Source organism: Bos indicus, chromosome 16, assembly GCF_029378745.1.
Source record: "Bos indicus isolate NIAB-ARS_2022 breed Sahiwal x Tharparkar chromosome 16, NIAB-ARS_B.indTharparkar_mat_pri_1.0, whole genome shotgun sequence".
Lineage (NCBI taxonomy): Eukaryota > Metazoa > Chordata > Mammalia > Artiodactyla > Bovidae > Bos > Bos indicus.
The window spans coordinates 9,990,535-10,007,902 of NC_091775.1; positions in this window are offsets into that span (position 1 = coordinate 9,990,535).

A 17,368-nucleotide genomic window follows, 5' to 3' on the forward strand; every position below is an offset into this window, starting at 1 on the left:
CATCATCTTTTAGGATTTGAAAGAGCTCAACTGGAATTCCATCACCTTCCATCATCGTAGTGATGCTTTCTAAGGCCCACTTGACTTCACATTCCAGGATGTCTGGCTCTAGGTGAGTGATCACACCATCGTGATTATCTGGGTCATGAAGATCTTTTTTGTACAGTTCTTTGTATTCTTGCCACCTCTTCTTATTCTGCTTCTGTTAGGTCCATACCATTTCTGTCCTTTATTGAGCCCATCTTTGCATGAAATGTTTACTTGGTAGCTCTAATTTTCCTGAAGAGATCTCTTGTCTTTCCCATTCTGTTGTTTTCCTCTATTTCTTTGCATTGATCGCTGAAGATGGCTTTCTTATCTCTTCTTGCTATTCTTTGGAACTCTGCATTCAGATGCTTATATTTTTCCTTTTCTCCTTTGCTTTTCGCTTCTCTTCTTTTCACAGCTATTTGTAAGGCCTCCCCAGACAGCCATTTTGCTTTTTTGCATTTCTTTTCCATGGGGATGGCCTTGATCCCTGTCTCCTGTACAATGTCACAAACCTCATTCCATAGTTCATCAGGCACTCTATCTATCAGATCTAGGCCCTTGTATCTATTTCTCACTTCCACTGCATAATCATAAGGAATTTGATTTAGGTCATACCTGAATGGTCTAGTGGTTTTCCCTGCTTTCTTCAATTTCAGTTTGAATGTGGCAATAAGAAGTTCAGGATCTGAGCCACAGTCAGCTCCTGGTCTTGTTTTTGTTGACTGTATAGAGCTTCTTCATCTTTGGCTGCAAAGAATATTATCAATCTGATTTCAGTGTTGGCCATCTGGTGATATCCATTTGTAGAGTCTTCCCTTGTGTTGTTGGAAGAGGGTGTTTACTATGACCAGTGCATTTTCTTGGCAAAACTCTATTAGTCTTTGCTCTGCTTCATTCTGTATTCCAAGGCCAAATTTGCCTCTTACTCCAGGTGTTTCTTGACTTCCTACTTTTGCATTCCAGTCCCCTATAATGAAAAGGACATCTTTTTTGGGTGTTAGGTCTAAAAGGTCTTGTAGGTCTTCATAGAACCATTCAGCTTCTTCAGCGTTACTGGTTAGGGCATAGACTTGGATTACTGTGATATTGAATGCTTTGCCTTGGAAACAAACATAGATCATTCTGTCGTTTTTGAGATTGCATCCAAGTACTGCATTTCAGACTCTTTTTTTGACCATTATGGCCACTCCATTTCTTCTGAGGGATTCCTGCCCACAGTAGTAGATATAATGGTCATCTGAGTTTAATTCATCCATTCCAGTCCATTTCAGTTCGCTGATCCCTAGAATGTTGACATTCATTCTTGCCATCTCTTGTTTGACCACTTCCAAGTTGCGCTGATTCATGGACCTGACATTCCAGGTTCCTATGCAATATTGCTTTTTACAGCATCGGACCTTGCTTCTATGACCAGTCACATCCACAGCTGTGTATTGTTTTTGCTTTGGCTCCATCCCTTCATTCTTTCTGGAGTTATTTTTCCACTGATCTCCAGTAGCATATTGGGCACCTACTTACCTGGGGAGTTGCTCTTTCAGTATCCTATCATTTTGCCTTTTCATACTGTTCATGGGGTTCTCAAGGCAAGAATACTGAAGTGGTTTGCCATTCCCTTCTCCAGTGGACCACATTCTGTCAAATCTCTCCACCATGACCTGCCCGTCTTGGGTTGCCCCACTGGCATGGCTTAGTTTCATTGAGTTAGACAATGGTGTGGTCCTAGTGTGATTAGATTGTCTAGTTTTCTGTGAGTATGTTTTCAGTGCGTCTGCCCTCTGATGCCCTCCTGCAACACCTACCATCTTACTTGGGTTTCTCTTACCTTGGGTGTGGGGTATCTCCTCACTGCCACCCTTCCTGACCTTCAACATGCGATAGCTTCTCTAGGCCCTCCTGCGCCCATGCAGCCGCTGCTCCTTGGACGTGGGGTTGGGGTTAAACCTGTATGGTGGTTTAATTCCTAGCTTTTTAAGGAAACTCCATATCATCTTCCATAGTAGCTGTATCAATTTACATTCCCCCCAACAGTGCAAGAAGGTTCCCTTTTATCCACACCCTCTCCAGCATTTATTGTTTGTAGACATTTTGATGATGGCCATTCTAACCAGTGTGAGGTGATAATCTCATTGTAGTTTTGATTTGCATTCCTAGAATTTATTTGTCCATTTACCACTTATGGGTTTGTACACTTGCTTCTAGATTTTGTATATTATCTGTCCACATATTTCTGTAGGCATGTTTTTATTTCCTTTGGGTAAATGGGTAGGAGTAAAATTGCTGGATCCTGTGATAAGCATCTGTTTACCTTTATGATACTGCCATACCGCTTTCCAAAGTGGTTGGGGCATCTAGCATTTGCATTGCTAATTTTCAAAATTTTCAATTGGCACATGCTCACCCACATTTGGTTCATTAGTTTTTAGCTGTTCTAGTTGGTATATACTGTTATTTTATTGTTGTTTAATTTGCATTTTTTCATGAATATTGATGTTGTGCTTATTAAATATATATATACACCCACATATATATATATATATATATATATATATATATATATATATATATATATATAATTTAGAAGTATATGTTCAAATAGTTAGACCATTTTTTCTTATTGGGTTGTTAATATTCTTATTATTGAGTTGCATGACTTTTGTATATATTCTGGATATAAACTCCTTTTCAGATAAGTTTTCAAAAAGTTTCTTCACATGCACTTGCCTTCTTGTCATCTTAATTTTCACATTGGGAGACATTATTATTTTACTTTACTTACTTCCCTTTTATCATTCTTTTGTAACTTATTATTATTTTTGCTATCTTTGAAAAATCTTTACCTAACTCAATATCACAAAAAATTTCTCCTTTATTATTAAAAAATGGGAAGTCCTTTATTGCTTACTTGCCTAGATTAGTGATCAAAGGTAAGACCTATTTTAGCATGGGCACTTCATGCTACCTCTACCTATATGTAAATCCAATTCTTTACATTATGCTTATGGTGCATCTGCTTCAATTGCCCAGCCAATACCACGGTATTTATTCCACGAATATGGAAGAATGTTGATCAAGAATAGAGCCATGGGACGATAGCCCCAGTTGTAGATTCCAGGACTCAGGCTGCTCTGGCCCTGATGTGGACCCAGAATGAGAGCAAAATTTCAGAAAATGACAGCTCCAACTGCAAGCAGGCCAGTACAAGAAGGAGTCTTAGAACTCAGAGTCCCATCCATGCTTGAGTACCATCTTCCTGTGTGGGTTAAAAAATCAGATGTTAGTCCTCCTCCATGGGTAAATAAAAGATGAATAAAAAGAGGAAGTCTTCCCAACCAGTTAGTTCTAATTCTCTGAGATGGAAGCCAATGTGTTTTATCAGCCCCTACTTTATTAGCTTGTAGGCGAAATAGGGAAGGAGCTATTTATGGCACACATTATTCAGATTCACTGTGTGCTTATTTTTATTTCTTTTAAAAAATGTATTGTTTATTATTTGGATAGCCTGGTGGTGTTAGCTATGTACTGATGAACCACTAATTTTTCAGACCTATCAATTCACTTAGGTTATTTAAGATAACAGTATTCTCTCTTCACTTTTTTTATGTATAAGCTGAGGGAAACCTCAGCCAATTACACTTTGTACAAGGCAATGAGTGCCCTGCAGTTTCTACTAATACATTGGCAGCCTGTTTGTGTGTTTCAAAAGTGCCTGCAAGTCTCAACTGTTTTATTTTCCAGGACTAATATTATTAGCTTGCATTTCACCAAAATGTCAAAATCAAAAAGAAAAGCCAAGATATTTTATAGTTGTTAGTGTTTTGCAGTTACTTCTTTAGTTAAGTGGAATTTTTTTTAAAAGAGTATTGTTGATCTTCCTCTTGAGAAATTTGTATGCAGGTCAGGAAGCAATAGTTAGAACTGGACATGGAACAACAGACTGGTTCCAAATACGAAAAGGAGTACGCTGTATATTGTCACCCTGCTTATTTAACTTATATGCAAAGTACATCATGAGAAACACTGGACTAGAAGAAGCACAAGCTGGAATCAAGATTGCTGGGAGAAATATCAATAACCTCAGATATGCAGATGACACCACCCTTATGGCAGAAAGTGAAGAGGAACTCAAAAGCCTCTTGATGAAAGTGAAAGTGGAGAGTGAAAAAGTTGGCTTAGAGCTCAACATTCAGAAAACGAAGATCATGGCATCCGGTCCCATCACTTCATGGGAAATAGATGGGGAAACAGTGGAAACAGTGTCAGACTTTATTTTTCTGGGCTCCAAAATCTCTACAGATGGTGACTGCAGCCATGAGATTAAAACATGCTTACTCCTTGGAAGGAAAGTTATGACCAAACTATGACCAAGTTATGACCAAAGATAGCTTATTGAAAAGCAGGGACATTATTTTGCCAACAAAGGTCCATCTAGTCATGACTATGGTTTTTCCTGTGGTCATGTATGGATGTGAGAGTTGGACTGTGAAGAAGGCTGAGCACCGAAGAATTGATGCTTTTGAACTGTGGTGTTGGAGAAGACTCTTGAGAGTCCCTTGGACTGCAAGGAGATCCAACCAGTCCATTCTGAAGGAGATCAGCCCTGGGATTTCTTTGGAGGGAATGATGCTAAAGCTGAAACTCCAGTATTTTGGCCACCTCATGCAAAGAGTTGACTCATTGGAAAAGACTCTGATGCTGGGAGGGATTGGGGGCAGGAGGAGAAGGTGACGCCAGAGGATGAGATGGCTGGATGGCATCACTGACTCGATGGAGGTGAGTCTGAGTGAACTCCGGGAGTTGGTGATGGACAGGGAGGCCTGGCGTGCTGCGATTCATGGGGTCGCAAAGAGTCAGACATGACTGAGCGACTGAACTGAACTGATTGTTAGGTATTTTTTTGTAGTCTGCATTATTTATTTATTTTATTGGCGTATAGTTGATTTACAAGGTTTCTGGTGTACAGCAAAGTGATTCTCTCTCCATATATATAATATATATTTATACACTCTTACATTTTGTTTATTATAGGATATTGAATATAGTTCCCAGTGCTGTTCAGTAGGACCTTATTATTTATCTATTTCATATGTAGTTAGATGTAACTGATAATCCCATTCTCCCAAATTATCCCTCCCCCACTACCTTAGAGAAGGAAATGGCAAGCCACTCCAGTATTCTTGCCTGTAAAAGCCCATGGGCAGAGGAGCTTCGTGGGCTATAATTAGTGGGATCACAAAGACTTGGACACAACTGACTAATTAACACACACCCCACCTTTGGTAACCAGTTTTTTTTCTGTGTCTGTGAGTCTTTTTCCTTTTCATAAATAAGTCCATTTGTATCACATTTTCAATTCCACCGATAAGTGATTTCATATGGTATTTGTTTTTATTTTCTTGAGTTAATTCCCTTAGTATGATAATCTGTAGATCCATCCACGTTGCTGCAAATGGCATTATTTAATTATTTTCTGTAGCTGAGTACTATTCCATAATGTGTGTATTCCGCATTTTCTTCATCCATTCATCTGCTGATGAGCACTTAGCTTGTTTCCGTGTCTTGGTTACTGTGAAAAGTGCTGCTATAGACATTGGGGTGCATATATCTGTTCACAGTAGAGCATTATCTGGATACATGCCCAGAAGTCGGATTGCTGGATGATATAACAACTCTGTTTTTAGTTTTTTTTTTTAAGGAAACTTCATACTATTTTTGATAATGGCTGCAGCAATTTAAATTCTTATCTTATCTCCACACCCTGTCCAGCATTTATTATTTTTAGGCTTTGTAATAATGGCTATTTTGACCACTATGAGGTGATATCTCATTGTAGAACTTCTAGAACTCATAAATTCAGCAAGCACATAATTAATATTCAGAAATCTGTTGCATTTTTATTAACAATGAAATATCAGAAAGGAAAATAAAATCCATTTTAAATTGCATCAGGAAAAATTACTTAGAGATAAACCTGACCAAGAAAGTTAAAGACATATACTGAGAACTATTAAACATTGATAAAGGAAATTAAAGGTGATTCAAAGAAATGAAAAGGTATCCCATGTTCTTGAATTAGATGAATTAATATTGTTAAATGGCCATACTACCCAAAGAAAACTATAGATTTAATGTTTTCCCTATAAACTATGCATGATGTTTTGCATAGAAGTAAATATATATGGAACCCTAAAAAACCCAGAATTCCTAAAGCAATCCTGAGGAAAAATAACACAGCTGGAGGAATAACCCTCTCAAACTTCAGACAATGCTCGAAAGATCAAGTAATAAAAACAGCATAGCGTTGACACAAAAGCAGTCATACAGAGCAATGGGACAGAATAGAAAGCCCAGAAGTAAACCCACATACCTACAGTCAATTTAAATTTTGACAAAGTAGGCAAGAATATACACTGAAGAAAAGATGGTCTGATCAGCAGGTGGTGTTGAGAAAGCTGAATAGCTTCTTGTAAATCATTGTAGTTAGAGCACACCTTCACATCCTGCATGAAAATAAAATGGCTTAAAGACTTAAACATAAGCTGTTACACTATTAAATTCCTAGAAGGGAATATAAGCAAAATGTTCTCTGACAGAAATCTTACCAATGTTTTCTTAGTTTAGTCTCCTCAGGCAATAGAAATAAAAGCCAAAATGGACAAGTGGAACCTAATCAAACATAAGCTTTTGCACAGTAAAGGAAGCCATAAACAGAATGAAAAGACAGCCTACAGAATGGGAGAAAATATTTGCAAACGATGCAAAGAATAAGGGCTTGCTTTTCAAAATATATAATCAACTCACACAGCTCAATAACAACAGCAACAAAAATCCCAGCCAAAAATAAGGGCAAAAGACCTAAATAGACATTTCTTCAAAGAGGACATCTATATGGCCACTAACCACATGAGAAGATGCTCATCATTGCTAATTATTAGAGAAATGCAGTGTCTGCATTTTAAGATTATACTGTTGGCATCGCATTATCAGGTTTGAGACAGATTCTGAGTTTCAGTGCATAACTGTAGTAGTTGACCTCATGAAAGGGTGAATGGAATTGCTGAATGACAAGAATGTACAGTAGAATATTCATTGAAATTTACATATGTTGGGAAGTGTAAATAAGAGTCAAGAGCAGAGAGACTGTAAAAGGGTGGAGTATAAAAATGGGAGAAAAATATTTATACTCTAATTGAAACATAAATGAGAATTTGAATGAGAGTGAAAAAAGAGAAAGAGAGAGGTGTTGGCAAGTGAAAAAATGCAAATTTTAAAAAGGTGGGTATGAAACTTAGCTCATCACAGCTGATCAGTGAAAGTGAGCTTTCAGTAACATAGCAGTTGTTAAATCTAGATTATTAAGTATTGCTGAATGCCCTACAAGGAAATAAGTCTATGATACAAATAATAATATTCTACTAGAGTAGACCGGTATGCAGGTCAGGAAGCAACAGTTAGAACCGGACATGGAACAACAGACTGGTTCCAAATAGGAAAGGGAGTATGTCAAGGCTGTATATTATCACTCTGCTTATTTAACTTATATGCAGAAACATCATGAGAAACGCTGGGCTGGAAGAAGCACAAGCTAGAATCAAGATTGTCGGGAGAAATATCAATAAACTCAGATATGCAGATGACACCACCCTTATGGCAGAAAGTGAAGAGGAACTCAAAAGCCTCTTGAGGAAAGTGAAAGAGGAGAGTGAAAAAGTTGGCTTAAAGCTCAACATTCAGAAAACAAAGATCATGGCATCCAGTCCCATCACTTCATGGGAAATAGATGGGGAAACAGTGGAAACAGTGTCAGACTTTATTTTGGGGGGACACCAAAATCACTGCAGATGGTGACTGCAGCCATGAAATTAAAAGACACTTACTCCTTGGAATGAAAGTTATGACCAAGCTGATAGCATATTGAAAAACAGAGACATTACTTTGCCAACAAAGGTCTGTCTAATCAAGGCTATGGTTTTTCCAGTGGTCATGTATGGATGTGAGAGTTGGACTGTGAAGAAGGCTGAGCACCGAAGAATTGTTGCTTTTGAACTGTGATGTTGGAGAAGACTCTTGAGAGTCCCTTGGACTGCAAGGAGATCCAACCTGTCCATTCTGAAGGAGATTAGCCCTGGGATTTCTTTGGAGGGAATGATGCGGAAGCTGAAACTCCAGTACTTTGGCCACCTCATGTGAAGGGTTGACTCATTGGAAAAGACTCTGATGCTAGGAGGGATTGGGGGCAGGAGGAGAAGGGGACGACAGAGGATGAGATGGCTGGATGGCATCACTCACTCGATGGACATGAGTCTGAGTGAACTCCGGGAGCTGGTGATGGACAGGGATGCCTGGCGTGCTGTGATTCATGGGGTCGCGAAGAGTCAGACATGACTGAGCGACTGAATTGAACTGAACTGAACTCGAGTAGAATATTCTTTAGTAATTATTTAATAATATGTTATAAATTATTATATTTTAATATTTTACAATTTCATAATTGTTAATTTTATATTTAAAAAATTTATATTTCCAAATAGTATAATGCAAAACATTTTTCTGTTCCATTGGGGGCAAAGAATCAGCATCTATGTGAGTTATAAATAATAAGAGAACATGCATGACTTTGCTTTACTTATGTAAAATTTTCACCCTCTTTGCTCTCAGCTAAATTAGCTCCTGACTGCACTGGGGCTGATCACCTTGTTTTGTCCATGGTTATACTGGCTTCAGATCCTTTCCACAAATAATCTTTAAGCTGTTTATTCTGCTGACATTTTCATATGTTGCCACCCTATAGCAGATGGCTGAGGACTGTAATCAAGAGATTTTGTATAAATCAACAAAAATCTCTGGCCAGAATCTGTAGTTATTGAGGGATTAAAGAGTCCTGAACCATATGTTCCAGTATCCTGTGTGCCACTCTGGTAGGAAGTTTGTACATCATTTAATCATCCTGTTCCACATTACAATATAATCCTTCACTGTGTCAGCTGCTCATTATTTAAAGCAGCTGAAGTCAACCCCCTCTGCATTAAAGAACCTCATAAGTTTTTAAATACAATGAATTATTTATTTCTTTATATTATGGTCAATTCAGTTCAGTTCAGTCACTTAGTGGTGTCCTACGATTTGTGACCCCATGGACTGCAACATGTCCAACACCAATTCCCAGAGCTTGCTCAAACTCATGTCCATCAAAAAGGTGATGCCATCCAGCCATCTCATCTTCTGTCGTCTCCTTCTCCTCCTTCTTTCAATATTTCCCAGCATCAGGGTCTTTTCAAAGGGTCAGTTCTTCGTATCAGGTGGCCAAAGTATTGGAGCTTTAGTTTCAGCATCTGTTCTTCCAATGAATATTCAGGACTGATTTCCTTTAGGATGGACTGGTTTGATCCTTGCAGTCCAAGGGACTCTCAAGAGTCTTCTTCAACACCACAGTTGAAAAGCATCAGTTCTTCAGTGCTCAGTTTTCTTTATGGTCCAACTCTTACATCCATGAATGACTACTAGAAAAGCCATTGCTTTGACTAGACAGACTTTGTTGGCAAAGTAATGATTCTTCATTTTAACTTGCTATCTAGGTTACTCATAGCTTTTCTTCCAAGGAGCAAGTGTCTTTTAATTTCATGGCTGCAGTCACAATAAGCAGTGATTTTGGAGCACAAGAAAATAAGTCTGTCACATTTCAATCTTTTCCCCATCTATTTACCATGAAGAACTGGGACCGGATGCCATGATCTTCATTTTTTGAATGTTGAGTTTTAGGTCAAACTGTTCACTATCCTCTTTCACTTTCATCCAGAGGCTCTATAATTCTTTGCTTTCTCCTATAAGGATGATGTCATCTACATATCTGGTTATTGATATTTCTCCTGGCAATCTTGATTCCAGCTTGTGCTTCACCAAGCCCAGCATTTCACATGCTGTACTCTGCATATCACTTAAATAAAAAGGGTGGCAATATACAGCCTTGACGTACTGCTTTCTCAATTTAGAACCAATCCACTGTTCCATATCTGGTTCCAACTGTTGCTTCTTGACCCGCATACAGATTTCTCAGGAGTCAGGTAAGGTGGTCTGGTATATCCATCTCTTTAGGAATTTTCCACATTTTATTGTGATCCACACAGTCAAAGGCTTCGGCATAGTCAATAAGGCAGAAATAGATATTTTCTGGAACTCTCTTGCTTTTTCAATGATCCAACGAATGTTGAAAATTTGATCTCTGGTTCCTCTGCCTTTTCCAAATCCAAAATGAACATCTGGAAGTTCGCATTTCACTTACTGTTGAAACCTAGCTTGGAGAATTTTGAGCATTATTTGCTAACATGTGAGATGAGTCCAACTGTGCAGTAGTTTGAACATTCTTTGGCATTACCTGTCTTTGGGATTGGAATGAAAACTGACCTTTTCCAGTCCTGTGGCCACTGATGAATTTTCCAAATTTGCTGGCATATTGAGTACAGCATTTTAACAGCATCATCTTTTAGGATTTGAAATATCTCAAATGGGATTCCATTACCTCCACTAGTTTTGTTCCTAGTAATGCTTCCTAGGGACCACTTGACTTCATATTCCAGGATGTCTAGCTCTAGGTGAGTGATCAAACCATCGTGATTATATGGGTAATGGTTTTTTTTTTTTTTTTTTTGGTATAATTCTGTGTTTTCTTGCCACTTCTTAATATCTTCTGCTTCTGTTAGGTCTATACTATTTATGGACTTCTTTGTGTTCATCTTTACATGAAGTGTTCCTTCATCTTTGCATGAAATGGTATCTCTAATTTTCTTAAAAAGATCTCTAGTCTTTCCCATTCTATTGTTTTCCTATATTTCTTTGCACAGATCACTGAGGAAGGCTCTCTTATCTCTCCTTGCTATTCCTTGGATCTCTGCATTCAGATTGGAGATCTTTTCTTTTCTACTTTGCCTTTACCTTCTTTTATTTTCTCAGCTATTCATAAGGCCTCCTCAGACAGCTGTTATGTGTTTTTGCGTTTCTTTTTTTGTGGATGGTCTTGATCCCTGCCTCCTGTACAATGTCATTAACCTGTGTCCATAGTTCTTTAGGCATTGTGTCTATCAGATATAATGCCTTGAATCTATTTGTCACTTTCACTATATAATCATAAGGGATTTGATTTAGGTCATACCTGAATGGTGTAGTGGTTTTCCCTACTTTCTTCAATTTAAGCTTGATATTTGCATTAAGTTCATGATCTGAGCCACAGTCAGCTCCCGGTCTTGGTTTTGCTGACTCTATAGAGCTTCTCCACCTTTGGCTGCCAAGAATATGATCAATCTAATTTCAGTATTGACCATCTGGTGATGTCCATGTGTATAATCATCTCTTCTGTTGTTGTAAGAGGGGGTTTGCTATGACCAAGTGTGTATACTTGACAAAACTCTGTTAGCCTTTGCCTTGCTTCAGCTTTTACTCTAAAGTCAAACTTGCCTGTTACTCCAGGTATCTCTTGACTTCCTACTTTTGCTTTCCAGCCCCCTATGACAAAAAGGATATCTTTTTTGGGGTATTAGTTCTAGAAGGTCTTGTAGGCCTTCATAGAACCATTTAGCTTCTTCATCATTGCTGTTTGGGTCATAGACTTGGATTACTGTGATATTGAATGGTTTACCTTGTAGAAGAACAGAAATCATTCTTTCGTTTTGAGATTGTAGCCAAGTACTGCATTTTTGGACTCTTTTGTTGACTATGAGGGCTATTCCATTTCTTCTAATGGATTCTTGCCCACAGTAGTACATATAATAGTCATCTGAATTAAATACACCCATTCCAGTCCATTTGATTCCAGATCATTGATTCATAACATGTCAATGTTCACTCTTGCCTCTCCTGTTTGACTACTTCCAATTTACCTTCATTCATGGACCTAACATTCCAGCTTACTATGCAATATTGTTCTTTACAGCATCAGACCTTACTTCTATCACAAGTCACATCCACAGCTAGGCATTGTTTTCACTTTGGCTCTCTTTTCCTTCTTTCTGGAGTCATTTCTCTGTTCTTCTCTAGTAGCATATTGGGCACCTACCAACCTGGGAGTTTCATCTTTCAGTGTCATCTCTTTTTGCCTTTTCATAGTGTTCGTGTGGTTCTCAAGGCAAGAATACTGGAGTGGTTTGCCATTTTCTTCTCCAGTGGACCATGTTTTGTCAGGACTGTCCATCATGACCCATCCATTTGGGTGGCTCCACACAGCATGGCTCATAGTTCCATTGAGTTAGACAAGGCTGTGGTCCATGTGATCTGTTTGATTAGTTTTCTGCGACTGTGGTTTTCAGTCTGTCTGCCCTATGATGGATAAGGATAAGAGGCTTATGGAAGCTTCCTAATGGGAAAGCCTAACTGTAGAGGTAACTGGGTCTTGTTCTGATGGGTGGGACCATGCTCAGTAGATCTTTAATCCTATTTTCTTTTGATGGACAGGGCTCTGTTCCCCTCTGTTGTTTGACCTGAGACTAAACTACGGTGGAGGTAGTGAAGATACTAGTGACCTTAATTAAAAGGTCCTGCACACTCCTGCACTCAGTTCCCCCCACCCTGGAGCTGGCCACCACTGACCCACACTTCTTTTGGAGACTCCTGGACACTCACAGGTAAGTCTGGGTCAGTCTCTTGTGGGGTCACTGCTCCTTTCTTCTTGGTCCTGGTGTGGACAAGGTTTTGTTTGTGCCCTCCAAGAGTTGGTTTCCCAGTCCGCTGTATGGTCTGTAATCAAACCCCCTGGCTTCCAAAATCAAATTCCCTGGGGGTTCTCAGTCCCTTTGTCAGAGCCTAAGGTTGGGGAAATGTTGTAGGTCTTGGAACTTTCTTAACAGAGCAAGAATTTATTTTGTATAATTGTTCTGCAGTTTGTGGGTTTTCTGCTCGGCAGCTCTATGGTAGAGTTAGTGGCGACCTCCTCCAAGAGGGCTTGTGCCACAGGCTATGTGACCCAGATCTACTGCACCCAGAGACCCTGCTCCTGTGGCAGGCCACTGCTGACCCATACCTCTGAAGGAGACAAACACTCGAAGGCAGGTCTAGCTCTGTCTCTGTGGAGTCTCTGTGCCCTGGTTTTGTTTCAGCCCTCCGAGTGTCTCTGGCAGGTTTGGGATTTGATTCTAAACTCAGTTTTGCCCCTCCTACCATCTTGATGGGGCTTCTCCTTTGCCCTTGGAGGCGGAGCATCTTTTTTTGGTGGGATCACACATTCTCCTGTTGACGGTTGTTCAGCAGCAAGTTGTAATTTTGGTATTCTTGCAGGAGAAGAGGAGTGCCTGTCTTCTACTCCGCCATCACATTTCAGCAAGATGGTCTATTTCTGTTATGGTCAGTACACCCTTAATGAAGGAAGATATGCATGTGGTTTTCAAGTTTTATTTATTTCATGGATTTAGAATAAATGAACCTCAACATTCAAAACATATATTACAACATGAAAAAGCACATGCCTGATCTAGGTCGAATTATAATATGAGCTGAACTTTAGACATGCACAGGTTTTTTTCCTAAAAGAAAATCAAGATCAGTGCTAAAACATACATAGTATGAAGGCATCAGCAACTTTAAATGAATTTGGCTTTCTGAGTAATAGACTTAAATGCAGCTAAATCATATATCTTTGATTATAGCTTAATTTGCATGTAAAGTTATGTAATTGCTGTATTGCAATGAGGCAGGGTTATTATACAGCAATTGTCTGTGATAGCTTATATCTGCTCAAATAGATGCAACTTTTTTTTTTTTTAAAGTGACCTTAAATAGAAATCAATTTCAAAGGATTTAAACCCTTAGACTTGAATTTGAACCTGTTTTCCTCCTACATATCTTAACAGCAATCATAAATTAACTACATAGATCAAAAGCACAAAATAAATTTCAATCTATACAGATTCTATTCCTAGAACTTGAATATGATGTGGTTCTTGTAAAGCAAGTGATGTTTTCCCTTAAAGACAGTTATAGAATTGTAGGAGTTTGCATTCCTCAAAAATTTCTCTATATAAAATGGTAGATAGGATCAATAACTGTTCTTAAAACAAAGATACAGCAACTGTATGTTTTTCAGTAATCTAGATTAGTTAGACTTGGTATAAATTCCATATTATGGATGTATGCACACACACACACACACACACACATATTATAAACTTCATTCATAGTTTCCAGTGTACAAAAAGGAAAACCACTATGCTTCTATCATAAATTTGCTCCATCATATTACACATGACAGACATTAACATGCACTTAAATTGCTGCACTCAGTATGCCAGCAAATTTGGAAAACTCAGCAGTGGCCACAGGACTGGAAAAGGTCAGTTTTCATTCCAATCCCAAAGAAAGGCAATGCCAAAGAATGCTCAAACTACTGCACAATTGCACTCATCTCACATGCTAGTAAAGTAATGCTCATAATTCTCCAAGCCAGACTTAAGCAATATGTGAACCATGAACTTCCTGATGTTCAAGCTGGTTTGAGAAAAGGCAGAGGAACCAGAGATCAAATTGCCAACATCTGCTGGATCATGAAAAAAGCAAGAGAGTTCCAGAAAAACATCTATTTCTGCTTTATTGACTATGCCAAAGCCTTTCACTGTGTGGATCACAACAAACTGTGGACAATTCTGAAAGAGATGGGAATACCAGACCACCTGAACTGCCTCTTGAGAAATCTGTATGTAGGTCAGGAAGCAAGAGTGAGAACTGGACATGGAACAACAGACTGGTTCCAATTAGGAAAAGGAGTAAGTCAAGGCTGTATATTGTCACCCTGCTTATTTAACTTATATGCAGAGTACATCATGAGAAACGCTGGGCTGGAAGAAGCACAAGCTGGAATCAAGATTGCCGGGAGAAATATCAATAACCTCAGATATGCAGATGACACCACCTTTATGCCAGAAAGTGAAGAGGAACTAAAAAGCCTCTTGATGAAAGTAAAAGTGGAGAGGGAAAAGTTGGCTTAAAGCTCAACATTCAGAAAACAAAGGTCATGGCATCCGGTCCCATCACTTCATGGCAAATAGATGGGGAAACAGTGGAAACAATGTCAGACTTTATTTTGGGGGGCTCCAAAATCACTGCAGATGGTGACTGCAGCCATGAAATTAAAAGACACTTACTCCTTGGAAGAAAAGTTATGACCAACCTAGATAGCATATTCAAAAGCAGAGACATTACTTTACCAATAAAGGTTCGTCTAGTCAAGGCTATGATTTTTCCTGTGGTCATGTATGGATGTGAGAGTTGGACTGTGAAGAAGGCTGAGCACCAAAGAATTGATGCTTTTGAAGTGTGTTGGAGAAGACTCTTGAGAGTCCCTTGGACTGCAAGGAGATCCAACCAGTCCATTCTGAAGATCAGCCCTGGGATTTCTTTGGAAGGAATGATGCTAAAGCTGAAACTCCAATACTTTGGCCACCTCATGCGAAGAGTTGACTCATTGGAAAAGACTGATGCTGGGAGGGATTGAGGGCAGGAGGAGAAGGGGACAACAGAGGATGAGATGGCTGGATGGCATCACTGACTTGATGGACATGAGTCTGAGTGAACTCCGGGAATTGGTGATGGACAAGGAGGCCTGTCGTGCTGAGATTCATGGAGTCGCAAAGAGTCAGACACAACTGAGCAACTGAACTGAACTCAATAATGCTTTTATTCTCCTTAGAAATCCTTTGTAAAACTATTAGTCCTTGTAAAAATAGATGCTGTTCAAGGAAGTTTGAACTCGTTCCCATTTTCCTCTAAGCAATTGTTCTTTTACTTGGAAGAAACTTTTAAAATCATTCAGCTGACCTTAAATTTACATCAAATTTCTCTAAAATTTTAAATAAATATTTTATGATTAGTCATAATTTCTCCCCTCTCCCCAAAATTTTAGGTAAAGAAAAATTCCACATATTTTGCTTGAAATCCCATTTCTTGGTTTAGTTAAAACTTTCTCTAAGGCTGCTGTCAGAACAAATATATGTCTTACGAGTGCAACTGTTATTAAAAGGAAGTATTTTTGTTTATCTATATTTTATTTATTTGTGTTAATCCTTGTGTGTAGTTGTCAACAATAAAAACATTATTTTCATGATAAAATCTCTGTCTTCACAGAACCCCCCTCCAGAAAAAAACCAAAAAGCTTATATTACATTTTCCACTACTCATAAGACATGGTTGGTAAAAATAATAATGTCAAGGAAACAAACATGTCTTAATTTAGCATGAGCAAAAAAGGAGAAATGAGAAGTGAAGAGAATTTATTTCACTCTACGAGTATTAGTCTCTAAGGGTTGAAAACAGTTTTTTAAATTCTCATGTTTGATCAAGGCAGTGCAGGATTGGCTGAGAGTTTTGTAATGCCCCACTGTTTTTTTTTTTTAAGCAAAAGTTCAGTTCAGTTCAGTTCAGTAGCTCAGTCGTGTCCGACTTTTTGTGACCCCATGAACTGCAGCACACCAGGCCTCCCTGTCCATCACCAACTCCCAGAGTCCACCCAAACCCATGTCCATTGAGTCGGTGATGCCATTCAACCATCTCATCCTCCATCGTCCCCTTCTCCTCCTGCCCTCAATCTTTCCCAGCATTAGAGCTTTTTCCAATGAGTCAGATCTCCACATCAGGTGGCCAAAGTATTGGAGTTTCAGCTTCAACATCAGTACTTCCAATGAACACCCAGGACTGATCTCCTTTAGGATAGACTGGTTGGATCTCCTTGGAGTCCAAGGGACTCGCAAGAGTCTTACCAACAGGATAGTTCAAAAACATCAATTCTTCAGTGCTCAGCTTTCTTTATAGGTTAACTCTCACATCCATACATGACGGCTGGAAAAACCATAGCCTTGACTAGATGGACCTTTGTTGGCAAAGTAATGTCTCTGCTTTTTAATGTGCTGTCTAGGTTCGTCATAACTTTCCTTCGAAAGAGTAAGTGTCTTTTAATTTCATGGCTGCAGTCACCATCTGCAGTGATTTTAGAACCCCCAAAAATAAAGTCTGACACTGTTTCCACTGTTTCCCCATGAAGTCATGGGACCAGATGCCATAATCTTAGTTTTCTGAATGTTGAGCTTTAAGCCAAGTTTTTCACTCTCCTCTTTCACTTTCATCAAAAAGGCTCTTTAGTTCTTCACTTTCTGCCATAAGGGTGGTGTCATCTGCATATCTGAAGTTATTGATATTTCTCCTGGCAATCTTGATTCCAGCTTGTGCTTCTTCCAGCCCAGTGTTTCTCATGATGTTTCTGCATATAAGTTAAATAAGCAGGGTCACAAAATACAGCCTTGATGTACTCCTTTTCCTATTTGCCAGTCTGTAGTTCCATGTCCAGTTCTAACTGTTGGCACCCTCTTGCTTT